Source organism: Hyaena hyaena, unplaced genomic scaffold (assembly GCF_003009895.1).
Source record: "Hyaena hyaena isolate Hyena2069 unplaced genomic scaffold, ASM300989v1 scaffold_62, whole genome shotgun sequence".
NCBI lineage: Eukaryota > Metazoa > Chordata > Mammalia > Carnivora > Hyaenidae > Hyaena > Hyaena hyaena.
This window is the reverse complement of record NW_024080694.1, coordinates 187,003-201,977: the sequence shown is the minus strand read 5'-3', so window position 1 is coordinate 201,977 and position 14,975 is coordinate 187,003. Positions and strand designations below refer to the sequence as shown.

Genomic DNA, 14,975 nt, shown 5'->3' with positions numbered 1-14,975 from the left:
ATTGCCCTGTAAGTCTGAGATAGAGTCTTTGCATGCTAGCCAGGCACACGGGCCTTCACGACCGGCCCTCGTCCAGACTTCCACAGCTTCGGGTCTCTCCCGGCTGTTCTCAGGCCCTGACCAAACTCCACGGTCCCCACACACATTTTCGCACAGCCGGTCTTTGACTCGTTATGATCCTTTTTTATTTTTCTCATGCATCCTTTCCTTGCAAACATTTTTAATCAAGAAAAGCTCAAACACCACCTCTCTGATACCACCTGTCTCTCAGATGCTACCTCCCACCACACCAGACCCATGGCCCAGGCCCATAAAGCACTTCATTCTCCTAACAAATATTTATTGAGCACCTAGTATGTTCCAGGAACTGCACTAAGCATTGGGAACACAGCCAGGAGCCACACAGGCCCTTGTTCTTCTCATACACTTACAATAGCTTTTGCATTTGGACCATTAACGTCACTTGGAAGTCAGAGGCCTTCCTTCCAGACTGGGAGCTCCATGAGGAAAAGGTGATGTTCCATTTGTCAGTTAGCCCCGCACTGGGCACACCGTGTAGGTACTAAGGGGATGTTTGTGGAATAGCTGAATGTTTTGTTGCTGACAGGAAGCAGTGACCTTCAAAACAGGACAGTGTCTGTGATTCACCTCTGTATCCCCCTACCCCCCCCCCCCACGCAAGCAGCCAGCACAGAGCCTGGCACCGTAAATCCTAAGTAAATGAATACAGGAGGAAATGAATAACTGACACCAGATTGTCTCCTGACCCCCTTTCCTTAACTCTCACCAAAGAAAACAAAACCCAGCAAAATAGCAAGGAAGAAAACTGGCTCCCAAACCTGAATGTCCCCGTACATACATAATACACAGTTCTGCTTCCAGGAAGATATGAGCTTCCCACGTTATAAAGGTTGATACATTGTAACAGTAGTAATAGCCGTAGTTATCACTTCCTGATGGCTAATTTATATATTCATCTCTTGTTGGCTGAGGAAGCTGTGGTGAGGGAGACTGGAGCCTCAGTTTCCTTTTCTGTAAGATGGAGATACAGCATACACAAGTGTGTTGAGGGATAATTAAATTAAATGAGGTAAACTACGTGTAAGTACCTATCTCCTAGCACAGAGTAGGTATTCAAGAAGTGTTAGGGTTTTCTTTTTCTCTCTATGACCCTAGTAATCTAGTGTGACAGCAAAATTTAAGCTTGTTTCATTAAAAGTGCCTCCTGTTTTTCCTGCAGTCAAATGCACAGACTGTTATATCAAGAAAGTCATGGGTATCTGCTGGCCCCCAGAGAATTCTGGATTTTCTCAGTGTACAGGGTGGTGCTATATAAGAGACAATAGAATGGTATTTAATTGTGTTAACTGGTTAAGTGTTAAGTGTGCTCTGTTCTCAAGGTGGCTGGGTTGAATTCCCTCATTCATTCAACACGTATTTCTGAAGGACTGGCCATGTGCCAGGCACTGTCGTAGGTGTGGTGCACAGCAGAAATCAAAGCCCTACTCTTATGGAACTGATTAGAGAATCAAACAGTAAACGTCTAACATTTCTATGTGAAATGAGGATGAGTGTGATGGAGGGAAATAGGGGGTAAGAAGAGAAGGTATGCTGGAGAAGGCGGGGCCGGGGAGTCGGAAGTGGGGAGAGATTGAGTCTCTGCTTGGAAACCCACAGGATGAGTGACTGTGACCAGTGTGGGATCTTGTGTGTCTGCACAGGTCACACACCCATGAACCAGCCTGGCTTTGGGCAAGTTTGCAGACTTTTCTCAGCTTTGATTTGTAAATGGGAAGAGACTAGGAGCTATTGACACATTTGATAAACGATGTTGGATCTAAAGCTTTTCTCCCCAAAACACCTTGTACCGAGTTATTTTTCTAGGCTCCAGGGAATCCTGGAAGAGATAAGCTCTAACCTGGAATGCTGTATAAGAATGTGTGCACATGTATGTGCATGTTTGGTGTGTGTGATGTGTGAAGTGGCAGAGAATATGTGTGATTGTATGTGCATGTGTGTGCAGGTGTGGTATATGTGGGGTGTGTGATATGCACGGACGGTGTGTATGAGAGATTGCTTGTGCATGTGTGTGCATGTGTGATATTTATGGGTGGGGGGGGAGTTTCCACTGGGAAGTGAGCTCACAGTCTCTATCATAGTCTCAAAAAAGGTGTGTGACCACTTCTAAAGGGTTAGGAACCATTTACATAAAGGAATGGAACCAGAAATTTAACTTCCCCACTGGGAAGCAATACTATTAATTTCTACCACATGTGCGTCTCCTACTGTACATGTTCGTATTTCATCTCATCTGTGCCCAGAGAAACCACTAGGCTGGACAGAGCGGGAATTTGAGATCAATTTTTCTCCCTGATTCCAAAACCCATGTTCCTGAATGTCCTCGCCATTGGAGGGCATCACTGTTTACCCTTTCCATCTCTGCCGTGTTCCTGAAAGCAGCAAATCAAGGGCAGAACCTCAGTTTGACCTTAAACTATTCAGCTCCACTTAATTACCTATTGTGGTAGAAGCGCATAAATACAGGATGTGCCTTCCCTCTGCCATTCTGCTCTGCATCATTATCAAAAAGACAAATGTAATTCATGTCCAATTACTCACTCACCGCAAGGTCAGAATATTTATTTTTATCTCACTTGTGATGTTTAGGATTAGTGATATCAGTATTTATTCATGGCTAACCTAAATCAAACATCCTGTTGATATCTATAAAGGGCCATATAGTTATTGTCGCAGGTATGCTGACTCACAGAGCACATACAAAGTTTATGAGTTGACGGGGAAAAGGCTGCAGGGAGGGGAGATAAGTGTGCAAGTGTCTTGCGAAATAGCCACATTGTTTATTTATATTGTCCATTTATTGAACTTGATAGGTGCTTGGGAAACCATAGCCAGTTAGAAACAAAATAGCGAGGATTTTTTTTCTAATTATTATTGTTTTTAAACATGATGGTGGCGATAGCTTTTTGGTTAAAGTCATCGAATACTCATTTTAGAAACTGTTTCCTCTTTCTAACGGAATACAGCCTTGACCAGCTAGAGAAAGACAAGGAAAGAAGTAGGAGAGATGGCGAAATACAGGGGGCTCATGTGACAAGGATTAATTTACTCAGAGATCCAGAGTAGCAATAACTGCTGTCTGTCCAAAATTCCTGTGGTCAATTAATGAGATTAATTTGAAGAGGCTGTATTGAAAGGAAGGACCCAGACACTTAGAAGTCACAATATTCGATTGATCTTTTTCTTTTCCTATTCAGATTTGCCCAGTCAAACATAGTTTATTGTCTTTGGCCTCTGTCAGCAAAACATATTAGCTAATTTCCTGAGCTTCTTGTTAATTCTCTGTCTTTGCAGACCTCACTCCGGTACATTAACAGAATATTTATATATATTCTGTTTATATATATATATCTTATATATACATATAAAATATATATAAAATATATATGTATATATAAAATATATATATTTATATATATATATATTTTTTTTTTTTTTTCCTTAACCCATCCCATTGTTTCCCTTCATGTCTGTGGACCGATCAGCAGTCTGGGAATCAAGCTTCCAGATGAAATCTTACTACGAATTTAGTAGCTGTGAAATGTGGGCAAATATTTTACCTCTGAGCCTTGGTTCCAGTCTATAAAAGGAGGATGTGAAATCAAATAGTTTCTTTGGTTCCTTCCTACTATATCTCTCTATATTTCTCTAATTTTCTAGCTAGTTACTATAAGGCACGTGATCATTAGTAATGGGGCAGCTGACTCTCAGCTTAATCAGAAAAGTCAAGCTGGGGGAATTTGTGAACAATTTTAGAGTGTCTGATCAATGATAAATGAAATATGAGTCATTAGTGTGATATAGTCTCCAAAAAGGTAAATTTGATGTTTGAATACGTTGAAATATATTAGATTTTAGAATATGAAATTTCCATTTGGGTGGATCAAAAAATGGTTGAGTAAAGGCAATTTCATGAGGTTCGCGGGCTATGTACTGAGATAGAGGCAGGAAAGATCTGGTTTGCTCTGTTCTGCTCTGCTCAGCTCACATTTGATGCCACACGAAAAGAGGATAAAAGACCAAAAGAGAGACACATTCAGAAGACCGAGAAAGTGTTGAGAGGGGATTGAAAGGATGTCTGAGTCAACGGGGAAAAATAAAGGCATTGTTTCATTTGGAGATGTTATTAGCCTTCTAATGTTGGCAAAAGTTGTACAAAAGACAAAACATAATGAAAAATTAAGATCGTGACTCAAAAGTTCAGGAAGACTCAGACTCATGTAAGGAAGCACTTTGGGGGCAGAACTGTCCAAAATTTGAATGTGCCACGTCAGCTCGTTGTGAAAGTGCCCTCACCGGGGCTGTTTAAATCCAGGGTAATCATGGGCATTCCAGAAGCACAGAATGGTGGGTATAGTCGTATAGTCCAGTGGCATCTGTCTGGGGTAGGTTTGCCATCCAGGGGACATTTGGCAATGTCTGGAGATATCTCGTTGCAACAGGTCTGGGTGTGCGTGGGATGGTACTATTGGTATCTGGTAGGTAGAAGCCAGGGATTTGCTAAACATCCTATAGGGCACAGGACAGCCCTCCACTGGCAAAGAATTATCTGGTCCAAAATGTGCCAAGTTCAAGAAACTCTAGTCTACAGAATTTGATAATGATGTTCAGTTCCTAACATTCCCACAGGTGGGAGAAAAAATAAAATTGATGTATCAGAAAAGTGATTGTATAGGCAATTGTTTAAAATGACATTTTAAAAAGAATACTAATGACATGCAGAAGAACAGTTAATGAAAACACATATCTACATTGGAAATACAATTTTAAAATATTGGTTTGAGAGTAGTAATCTCTGATTAGCGGGATTATTCATACTCTGGTTTTCTTTTGTTTGTTTGATTATTTTTCTCTGTTTTCCCAGTAGTTATGAAGTACAGGTACTGCTTTTAAATTTAGAGGCAAAAAAAAATCTAGTTGAATTTTGAAAACCTGTTATACTACCCTGAGGACCTAAATGACACATGGTAATAATAACAGTAACTGTAACTTCAATTTAGCTGGTGAGCATATGTGGAGATAGGCCAGCTTATTCACTCCCAGTCAAAATGTAAATTGTTATAACCCCTTTGGAAGACAATTTGGCAATATTACTATAGAGCCTTAAAAATATTCATAGCCTATGACCCAGCCATTCTATTTCTGGGAAGCTAGCCTAAGGAAATAATCAAAAATAGGCACAAAGATTTATGCACAAAGATGTTCATTTAAGCATGATTTATAATAGTCTAAAATTCAATTTATAATGGCTACAAATTGAAAACAGCCTAAATGAATAGAAATAGGTGAATTATTAACTAAATTATAATAAATCCATTTGATGTAATACATAGCCATTAAAAACAATGTTTACAATGACTGTGTGACAATGTGGGAAAATACCTAGGATACGCAGCTAACTTTAAAATAAAATAATAAGGATCCAAAACACATTAAAAGGATAACACCAAAATCTGAGTATACAAAGAATAAAAATGTTTGAAAGGAAATATGTTAAAACGTCAACAAAAGGTAAACAATTTTAGAATGTGAGATATAAGTGGCTTTTCTTTTCTTTCTTTTTTTTTTTTTTTAAAGCAGGCTTCATGTCCATTGTGGAGCCCAACATGGGGCTTGAACTCACAACCCTGAGATCAAGACCTGAGCTGAGATCCAGAGTCAGACGTTTAACCTCCTGAGCCACCCAGGTGCCCCTATTTTCTTCCTTTTTTAATATTTCTATGCCATTTCCAAATTGTATAGAATGAAAAATATAATAGTTATAACCAGATAAAAACACTGGTAAGATTTATCAGATGCCAAATCTCAGTCCATTGCAGTTGTCCATTTAAGGACCATCATCTCATTTAACATTATAACTACTTTCCAGGTAGATACATCATGCCCATTTCACAGATGAGAAAACTGGGGCTGATCCTCCTCAGCTTCCATATCTTATCTTAGATAGTGTTTCCTCTAAGAAGCCCTCCTTGACCTTCCAAGTCTGGTTAACTTTTTCTGATTTCCCATTGTTTCCATTGTCTTTCTGAGTGTTTGGGGGTCTTTTGGGGGGTGATGGTTGGTACAGGCAGTGCCTATCAAGTATACAACACAAAGTATTTGTGGACTGAATGAATGGACAAAGAAATGAATAACTTACCCAAGCTGCTGGGCAGTAGGGTTGGCCAGGTCAGCCTAACTTCAAAGTCAGTGTCGTCACAGAATGCTCCTGATGGATTGTGGAGAAAACCAAAGTTCATTTCTCAGCACCTTTCCCAAGGTACAGAACTTATTGTTGAAACAGAATGGAGCCTGGCCTGGAAGTTATACATTTATCCAGCTCTGAAGGCCTGAGTGCCTTCAAAGGGCAGCATGGATTTTTCTATGCGAATCATGAGCATTTCCACAATGCTTAACATGGCAGCTGGTAATGATTATTGCTCCAGTTTCCCTTTGAAATTTCATGTTTGTTTACTTAACAGGGCATTACTAATCTGGAGGAAGGGAGTGGATAAAAAACCCAGTTTCTAAAGAGGGTAACAGGTTAATGAAAAGAAGCAGAGATATGTGTAGGTGATGGTGTTTCTACAAGGCTCTGTTCAACCAGGATGATTTAAGGCCAAACCTTGGCTGGCTGGTCATAATAATAGCCAGATTATGGAGGGGATTTACGTGGCAATTACCATGGCCCTTGCTAGTGGGTTACAATGTTTTAGGGCTCCCTGGATACTTAAGATTAATGTCTGAATCAGTAATGTTATTGTTGCAAGATCTCAGTATGATGGGGAGCCATTTGAGATGGGAATTTTTATCCCTTATCAGAACATAAAATATCTCATAGTCTGCGAGAACACCAGTGCCTATGGCCTGTAGCTGCTCTCAGAATAGGTTAAGCATCACGTGGATTGGGTTTTGTTCCTTGGCAGCTAAAATGCATAAATCAGTCTAGAGCTACTTTTGCTCATCCAGGTAATATGATTAAAATGGGAATTAGACATGTTCAGTCATTCAGAGATGAGAGACTGAAATCACCAACCGGAGCAAGGCAAATGATGATAGAGCATCTACTATGTAAATGATAGATCAGGACTGCGATTAAGGACTTTTCCATGTACCCCAGAGAGAGCAGATCCACAACCTTCTCTGAAAATTCACTATGCTTTTATCTTCGTGTGTTTATTGCCAGTAGGATCTTAAACCCAAAGGGGTTTGAGGGAATTGATGGGTTAAGTGCTAAATGTACACCTGACCAAGATTAACTTAGTGAATCAGCAATTCCCATTAATCACATTGTGAGAGCACTAAGAGAACTAATTGATTTCTCTATTAGTGTTTCCTCAAACCTCGATATCTGTTGAGGGGAAAAGGTGCAGTGAAGGATCAAAGTCCAAGAACTTTCCACCCAAGAAAGTGGTCAAAATGAGTAGTTCTTATTAATAAATCAGTTTGAGGGGCGCCTGGGTGGCTTAGTCGGTTAAGCGTCCGACTTTCGCTTAGGTCATGATCTCGCAGTTCGTGGGTTCGAGCCCCGCGTCTGGCTCTGTGCTGACTGCCAGCTCAGAGCCTGGAGCCTGTTTCATTCTGTGACTCCCTCTCTCTCTGACCCTCCCCTGCTCACGCTGTCTCTCTCTCTCTCCTAGAAATAAATAAAAAACATTAAAAATAAATAAATAAATAAATCAGTTTGAGACCCAAATCATCCAGTCAATGAAATTAATGCCTTAACTTCTCTTCCCCAGAATCCCACAGATTAAATCTTCACACTATATCAGCAGGAATGAGATGAAGATGTCAGCATTAGGAATATGATTGCCTCATGGCTTTCAAACAATCAGATAGAATACTGAGAAATGGTATTGACATAAGAAGTCACTTTTGAGGGTGTGGGTGAGACTGGTATGGAAAGGTATGATATTTGGCCAGGAACTTGTAAATATCTGAATCTCACCATTGTTCATGACCACCCCTTCCCATTATATCTCTGAGAGCAAGGAAAAGTCATAAATATTAGCTGGGTTGGTAGCCCCAAACCCCCATGTGAAAACTCCAATAAATCAGACAAGACTACATGGAAAATTCCTTTTGTTCCTGGACAAAGTATTGCCAACTAACTTCAAATTAAAGTGTACCAAAACCCTAATCCTCTATTTTTCATGGATTTTGGACTTTTCCATTTTTAGAGGCCCTATCCACCTTGACCCAGAAAGATTCTGATCCGATCCCTATATCTCCACTTCTCTAAAACTGCTCAATTAGCATCCTAAAACTGATTGTCCAGATTAGCCTTCCTTTGCATCTTTGTGCATGTGTATGGAGGGGTAACCTAGAGGAGCAGAAGAACAAAGAGGGTTTTGAGCTTCTGCTAGAAGCCAATATCAGAAATCCAGAAGAATAAGACAAAGGTATGTCAGCAACTCTCCTTCACTCTCCCATTTATTTATTAATTCATCCATTAAGCAAACATTTGCTGGGCACCAGAGATGCTGTCAGGTGCCATGTTTGGTGATGAGACAAGCGTACATCAGGAGTGAGCAGATAATAAGAGTGGAAGCCCCCAGAGGAAAGATATGAAGGTTATTACCCAACCTCAGAACAAAGAAAAGAGCAGTGAAGTCTTGTGGACCCCAAAACTTATTCACTTTTTGCAAGTTCAAGAACTGAGAGCAAGATGGAGTTTGGTGCAAGAGACACCATTAGTCTGCCAAAGAGTGAATATAGTGTCTTCAGGGAACTTGTGCTATTTGATATTTTCAATACACACACACACACACACACACACACACACAATCCCCACATCTACTAATTACATATGGAATCAGTCTTATTTTCAAATCCCAGATTTTCTTGTTAGCTGTGTGACTTTGAACAACTTGGTTACTCTTTCTGGGCAACTAATCCCTCCAGGGCTGCTGTGAAGACTAAATGAGAACACGTAGAAAGTGTGTCTAGCACCAGGACTGGGTGTGAATGCCATCTAATAAATTATAATTTTTATTCCCTTGTGTCTTCTTTGAAAGCAGAACCAGTTTTCTCTACAATAGACATAGCATTGTGAAAGGAACAAAGGGAAGGGGTGAGAAAGGGAAATGGAAGGAAGGAAGGAAGGAAGGAAGGAAGGAAGGAAGGAAGGAAGGAAGGAAGGAAGGAAGGGAGGGAGGGAGGAAGGGAGGAGGGAGGGAGGGAAGGAAGGAGGGAAGGGAAGGGAGAAAGGAAGGAAGGAAAGAAGGAAGGAAGGAAGGGAGGAAGGAAGGAAGGAAGGAAGGAAGGAAGGAAGGAAGGAAGGAAGGAAGGAAGGGAAGGACAAAAGCAACCATAGTACAATCAGGAAGCTAAATCTCGAAGCAGATTTGATGTACTTTTGAACACAGGGACAGTTACATCATGGATGCAAACAGTCAACACTTAATCAGTGATGCATTTAGGACAATCATGTGAAACAAAATGCAAATGGAAACTGGAAGTACCATGCATCATTAACTGCAGTTATAAAACACTAGCTTCTTTGCATATCCGTAAGCCCCCCATTTTTTGCTGGTCAGACAGGACAGAACATTTGGAAAGTATCTAGTCCCCTCCTGTGTCTCAGAATAATAATTACAAAAGCCAAAGTTTATTGGTCACTTGCTATGAATCAGGTGCTTTTATTTTATTTTTCCTTTTATCCTCAAATATCCCAGGGGTGGAAGTATTTCTAGCTTAATTTTCCAGTGAGAAAACTGAGGCTCAGGTACAGTGAGTTAGATGCCGGAAGTTAGTTAGCTAGAAAGTGACAAAGTCCAGATTCCAACCAAGGTCTGTGTGCTTCCAAAACTAACACACATAACCACCGCACTGTAGAGTTCGTTACATCTGTAGGAGAAAGGCGGGCTTGAACTAAAGGAAATCTAATTCCTGCTCCATATGACAAGGGAAGGGTTTTCTAAAGTCATTGGCATTGGAATTGGGTGAGTAAGAATAAGAAGGATGCAGCTAGATGGGAAAGGAAGCCCATAGCAGTGAGGAATACATGGAAGGTCCATGGATCTTACATGCATAAATGCATCAACATTCATGCAGCCACCCAAGAAATAAGAAGATGAAAAAATGCCTCAGTGTTTCCCTCATCTTTCAAATGACCAGTCTGAAAGTTGTAATTATGCATTCAAGTCACTAAAGCACATAACAGTCAAAGAAGCTTTAGATCCAAAGACTGAAATATACAGAAGGTAAAAGAATGTGGTCTTTCCTGAGCACCTACTATGTGCCAGTATTACATATATCCTCTTTTTCAAACTCCATAACCTCCCAGCAAAGAATTTATTCACTTAACAGAAGTAGAGACTGGATCTTAGAGATGATAAACCCCTTGCCCAAAGACCTGAAGCTACTAAGGTAAAGAAGCCATGATAGAACCCACACACCTCTAATCTCAAAGGCAAGCAGTGGTCATTGTTCCACATGCTGACCTTGACCTGGTTTTCTTTCACAAACTTCAACAGTGGATCGAAGCCAGAAATTGAGAACATAGGATGCCTCCAGGTAGAAGAAGTGAATGGCTAAAGAATTAGAATAGGAGAGAAATTTCCACTGATGCTTTACGTACCTTTCCAGTATTGAACTGTGTAAATTTAGTACCTATTCAAAGTAATTAAAATGTCAACATTAATTTTAAAGTGGATTAACATGAGCATTAAACAATAAAAAGAGACCTCATTATTTCTGAGTTGAAATCCATATTATAGTCAAATCTAAGAAGTGCATGTTGACAAAAAGAAAAAAGTTCTCAAAGAAAAACATTTATCGAATTTTTTTCTTTCTGCTCATTTCAATTAAATTCAATAAATGCATATTCATTAACTCCTATTTGTCATTTGGGGAATCATACAACTTGTTAAAATGTTGATAAAACTATAGGTGAAAACAAATTATAGGTGAAAAAAAGCTGATCATAATTTAGTTTATCTTTGCTTATAAGTTTCTAGCCTACTTTGAAATTCTTTTTTGAAATGAGGCAGGAAAAAATAAAAACTAAAAAGATCAAAAATTAAAGCATTAAAATTCTATCTCTCTTCACCTTTAGGAAGCATCATTCATAAAGGTAACTTTTTTAACTCAGCATTTTTCTTTAAATAAAAGTAGAAGCCAAAATTTTCCCTTTACTTGGAGAAATCTCATTTACAACCTGAGTAGATATCACTACCAATGTGAACAAACAATGTAAGTGTGCATTTTCTCTTTCTTTTATTTTTTGTTAATAATAACAACCATGGCATTAAGTGAATATTGTGTGCCTGACACCAGATTAAACATTTTTCACAGGTTGTTATTTAATCCTTAGAACCCCCTTGGGAAGTAGATGTAATTAGTCCCATTTCAGAGATGAGAAAACTGAGGCTCAGAGAGGACAGTCCTGTAACTAGGAAGAGATTGAGCTGGGATTTTAACATATTTGGCAAAAGACTGTGCTCTCATTTATTACATTTTCTTGGCTTCGAAGGATAAAGATAGGTCATAGGATGCTCACGGAAGACAAGTGTTCTGTTTTTTCTAACCACCACTAACATTTGATAGCGGCTTTCGGTTAAAAATGACCCTCATGGATTGGGATCCTCATTCCTAACATGAATTCATTCAAAAGCACCCAGGTTTCACAAGAGGAAATGATGAGGCATTTTTCTGAGGTGTTGAAATTGTTCCCTTTGTCAGTCACCAATTAAAAAGAAATTACTCTGAAAATTCCTCAAAGGTAAAAGGTAGCCTTTCTTCTCCTGAAATTCCTATATGGTCCCAAAAGGAAATAGAAGCTTGCATAATTCAGGCCCCAATGATTCTTCTTTCATTCTTATTAACTGCAAATCTTTGTCACATTCTTCTGTGCTAATTAGTTAAATGCTTAAGCTCCTGAGTCACTGGGCCTTCGACTGGTTATGGCTTGTTCTAGCGCTTCCACCCTCCAATGGAACTTGCAAAGAATTAGGCTCTCCAAAGATCCCACATTCACATAGTGAAAACAGCCAACAATGAAATCAATCACCGCCGAGAGGGCTGGGCAAGCATGAGCAGTAAAGGCCCACTAGTGCTGAGTCAAGGCCTTCAGATGCGTTGCCAGTGGGAAGAAGATAGAAGAAGTCTGTTTATTCATTTTAAATGTATGCATTCTTTCCTCCAAAGGTCCGAATTTCACACTGGCCCTCCTGTCCCTGTTACAGTCAGGAGCACAGTTGTGTTTAGCCGGCTGCTTGAGAATGCAATCGAGCTTTTCTCCCAACAGTGATGGAGCCAGACTTGAGGTTAGCTTTCCCGTGTATGAGTGGCTAATGGAGGATCTGAGATGCCAGAAGTTTGTCGTAGCTGCCTGGTCAGAGAATGTCATCCATGCACTCCTTGAGGCGTGACATGACTTTAGCCTTAAGCATATCCAGGAGGTGGGAAACTTTGCCTCCTGTAGAAAAGTCCTGTCTTCAGCATAGATTATTTCAATCCACACAACTCAGTGCCATGCAGGGCTCCCAGTATGTGTTCCATTAATAACTGTCATACAAAGCACAGGAAAAAAGCTTTGAGTAGCAGTCCTAGCTGTAACTTTTGACATAAACTCCTTAGTATAAATACATAACCTTGCACTCACTGATCAGGTCCAAAACACTTTTCCAAAGCTTGCCTCCCCACTTACTCATCAGTGTAGCTACCAGAATGTTCACTGCTCCCCAGAAGTTGTATTCCCTTGTGCCTAATTTACATTCTCCATCCTTCCCATGCCGCCATTTTCTTCTGAAACACCCAAACCTGATTATGTTGTTTGTGAGTGTGCATCTGCCCCGACACACACACACATACCACATTTGTCCAGGCCTCCACTTTCCTGTGTAGAATGGAGTCCAAACCCATTAACGTGGTATATAAAACCCTTCTCATCCCAACCTCTCCCTCCAGCCTCTTCTCCACTCTCCCCTTCTTCATCTTCTCCCTTCCCTGATGTCACTACAAAATCATCCCATATTTCCTCACCATTTCTAAAAGATCCCAAGCCCACACTCAATACTTTCATGCGCTGCTACTTTTCCACGTAGTGTGGATTTCCTCTCTATCTACCAAGTAAACTCTTTCTTACCCTACATGAGCTAGTTCAAATATGCTGCTCTAAGAAGTCCACTGTGAAGGCCCCAGATGAAGCTAGTGACACCCTCTCCTGTGAGCAAGCCAAGAGAAAGCTGCTTTACTTGTGCACGTATTGGACTTCATGATAATAGCTCACCTGCCTACCTCACCATTAGACTGTGTATTTCTAGAAGTCAGGAATCATTTTCTAATTATTTCTGATTCCTCAGTACCTAGCACAATGCATATCACCTAAGAGTTGCTTAGTACATATTTGGAGATTAATAACAAGTGCCCCAGTCACTTGGCATTTGGTAGACAATGTTGACAGTCTTGGAAAGGCTCCTTGTGATCAGGTAGTCAGGCTACCCTGCATTGTCTGTTATAAGCCCCCCTATCAGCTTTGAGAATGTCCTTCTCTCCCTCTGAATATACTGGTCTGGCAAAGACAGTGAAATCTTAGGGCACATAAAACAGGAGGTGTCAGCTCCAGGATTCACTGGCTCCTCACATCTGCTCAGGACAGTAGAGGCTGTTAATGGTAGGCTGATAGGAGCTGAAGTGACCTCCAGGTTTCCTGTACATGGTAGATCTAAGAAAAGTGCTCTGCAAATCCTACGTCCTCATGAAAGATTGAGGAGAACGAACTCTGTACATCAAAATTATAGAATATCAAGGCTGAAGGGCCCCAATATCAATCATTCTATTGTAGAAACAGGAAATTGAGACCCAGAGAGGGAAAGAAACAGGAACATGAATACAATAAATTGGCAAATAGACCACAGATGAAGTAAAAGAAAGGGGGTGTCTGTTGAAGGTGCTAGTTTTTCTCTGTTTGCCCTGGAAACACTAAACCACTCTGCTCTGTGGTGCACCCAGATCCCCCTGTAGGCCAGAACAGATCTGGGAAGCTGCCATGGACCTTGGCAGTTTCGACTGTGCCTGTAGAAGACTGACATTTTTGTTAGGGGTGACTAAGAGAGAAGCTTTGCCTCGGTTACAAATTAGTCAGATGGCATTTCCTTAGGCTTTGCTTTCATTTCTCAGTGAAAGGGTGAAATGCATGAACCCTTTGCTTTTCCTGACAGATTATTTCATTAATGATCTATAGTTATTGCATAGTTTCCAGAAGCCTCGGGCAAGAGACATTGATAATGAAGAATACCCCAAACACGGGAGATGCCAGGCAGGCATGGACTGGGGGACTTCAGGAGAGCTCATTGCAAGTCCTGAATCTTGATTTTCTCACTTGGAAGACAAAGGGTTTACCAGGTGAGCTCTGGTTCCCATTCCTAGGCCAAGAATCTTTAAGGCTTCCAAGGTCATTCAGGAACTATCATTCACTGACTGTCCTCGAGAAGCAAATCATAACAAGATGGACTTCATTCCTGTCATTACAGAGCTTCCAGTCATGTAGCGAGCACCAGAAAACATAGATTAAAGGCTATTAACAATCACTGTGAGTGCAGTGAGGAAAATAATGAGGTATTGGATTACATGAGACAGGGAATTACATGATGGACGGGGAGTTCCTCAGTTTAGACCCAGGGTCAGGAGCATCTTCCTTAGGAAAGGTCTTCTAAGCTGAGACTTAAAGCCAGAAATTCAAAAGACTGAGCCTTCCAGACAGAGGGAAAAGAATGTACAAGAGGCTGAGGTGGAGAAAGGTTGGTTGGTTTGAGAACCGGAAAGAGGACAAATGTGCCCAGAATACAATGAGTAAGGAGACAGAAATGGGTGTACACGATTAGGTGAGAAAGAGAGGAAGGCATGAAAGGTCAAAATCTAGGTTTCAGTATCACTCTACGGGTGTTCATTAATTAAGCAGAATGGTAATAGAA

At 40.5% G+C, this 14,975-nt stretch overlaps 1 long non-coding RNA gene across 3 annotated transcripts in view; it reads right to left on the bottom strand.

Moving 5' to 3' along the window:
- Positions 1 to 716: 716 nt before the first annotated feature.
- Positions 717 to 14,975, bottom strand: part of LOC120231760 — a 176,530-nt gene continuing 162,271 nt past the window's right edge. For 2 of the 3 annotated variants that reach the window (XR_005528408.1, XR_005528411.1), the window contains one exon: positions 11,257 to 12,567. This is a non-coding gene — a long non-coding RNA (uncharacterized LOC120231760). Of the gene's footprint in view, positions 1,033 to 6,217; positions 6,287 to 11,256; positions 12,568 to 14,975 lie in introns of those variants that run through there. The other variant, XR_005528409.1, reaches the window with a different exon arrangement.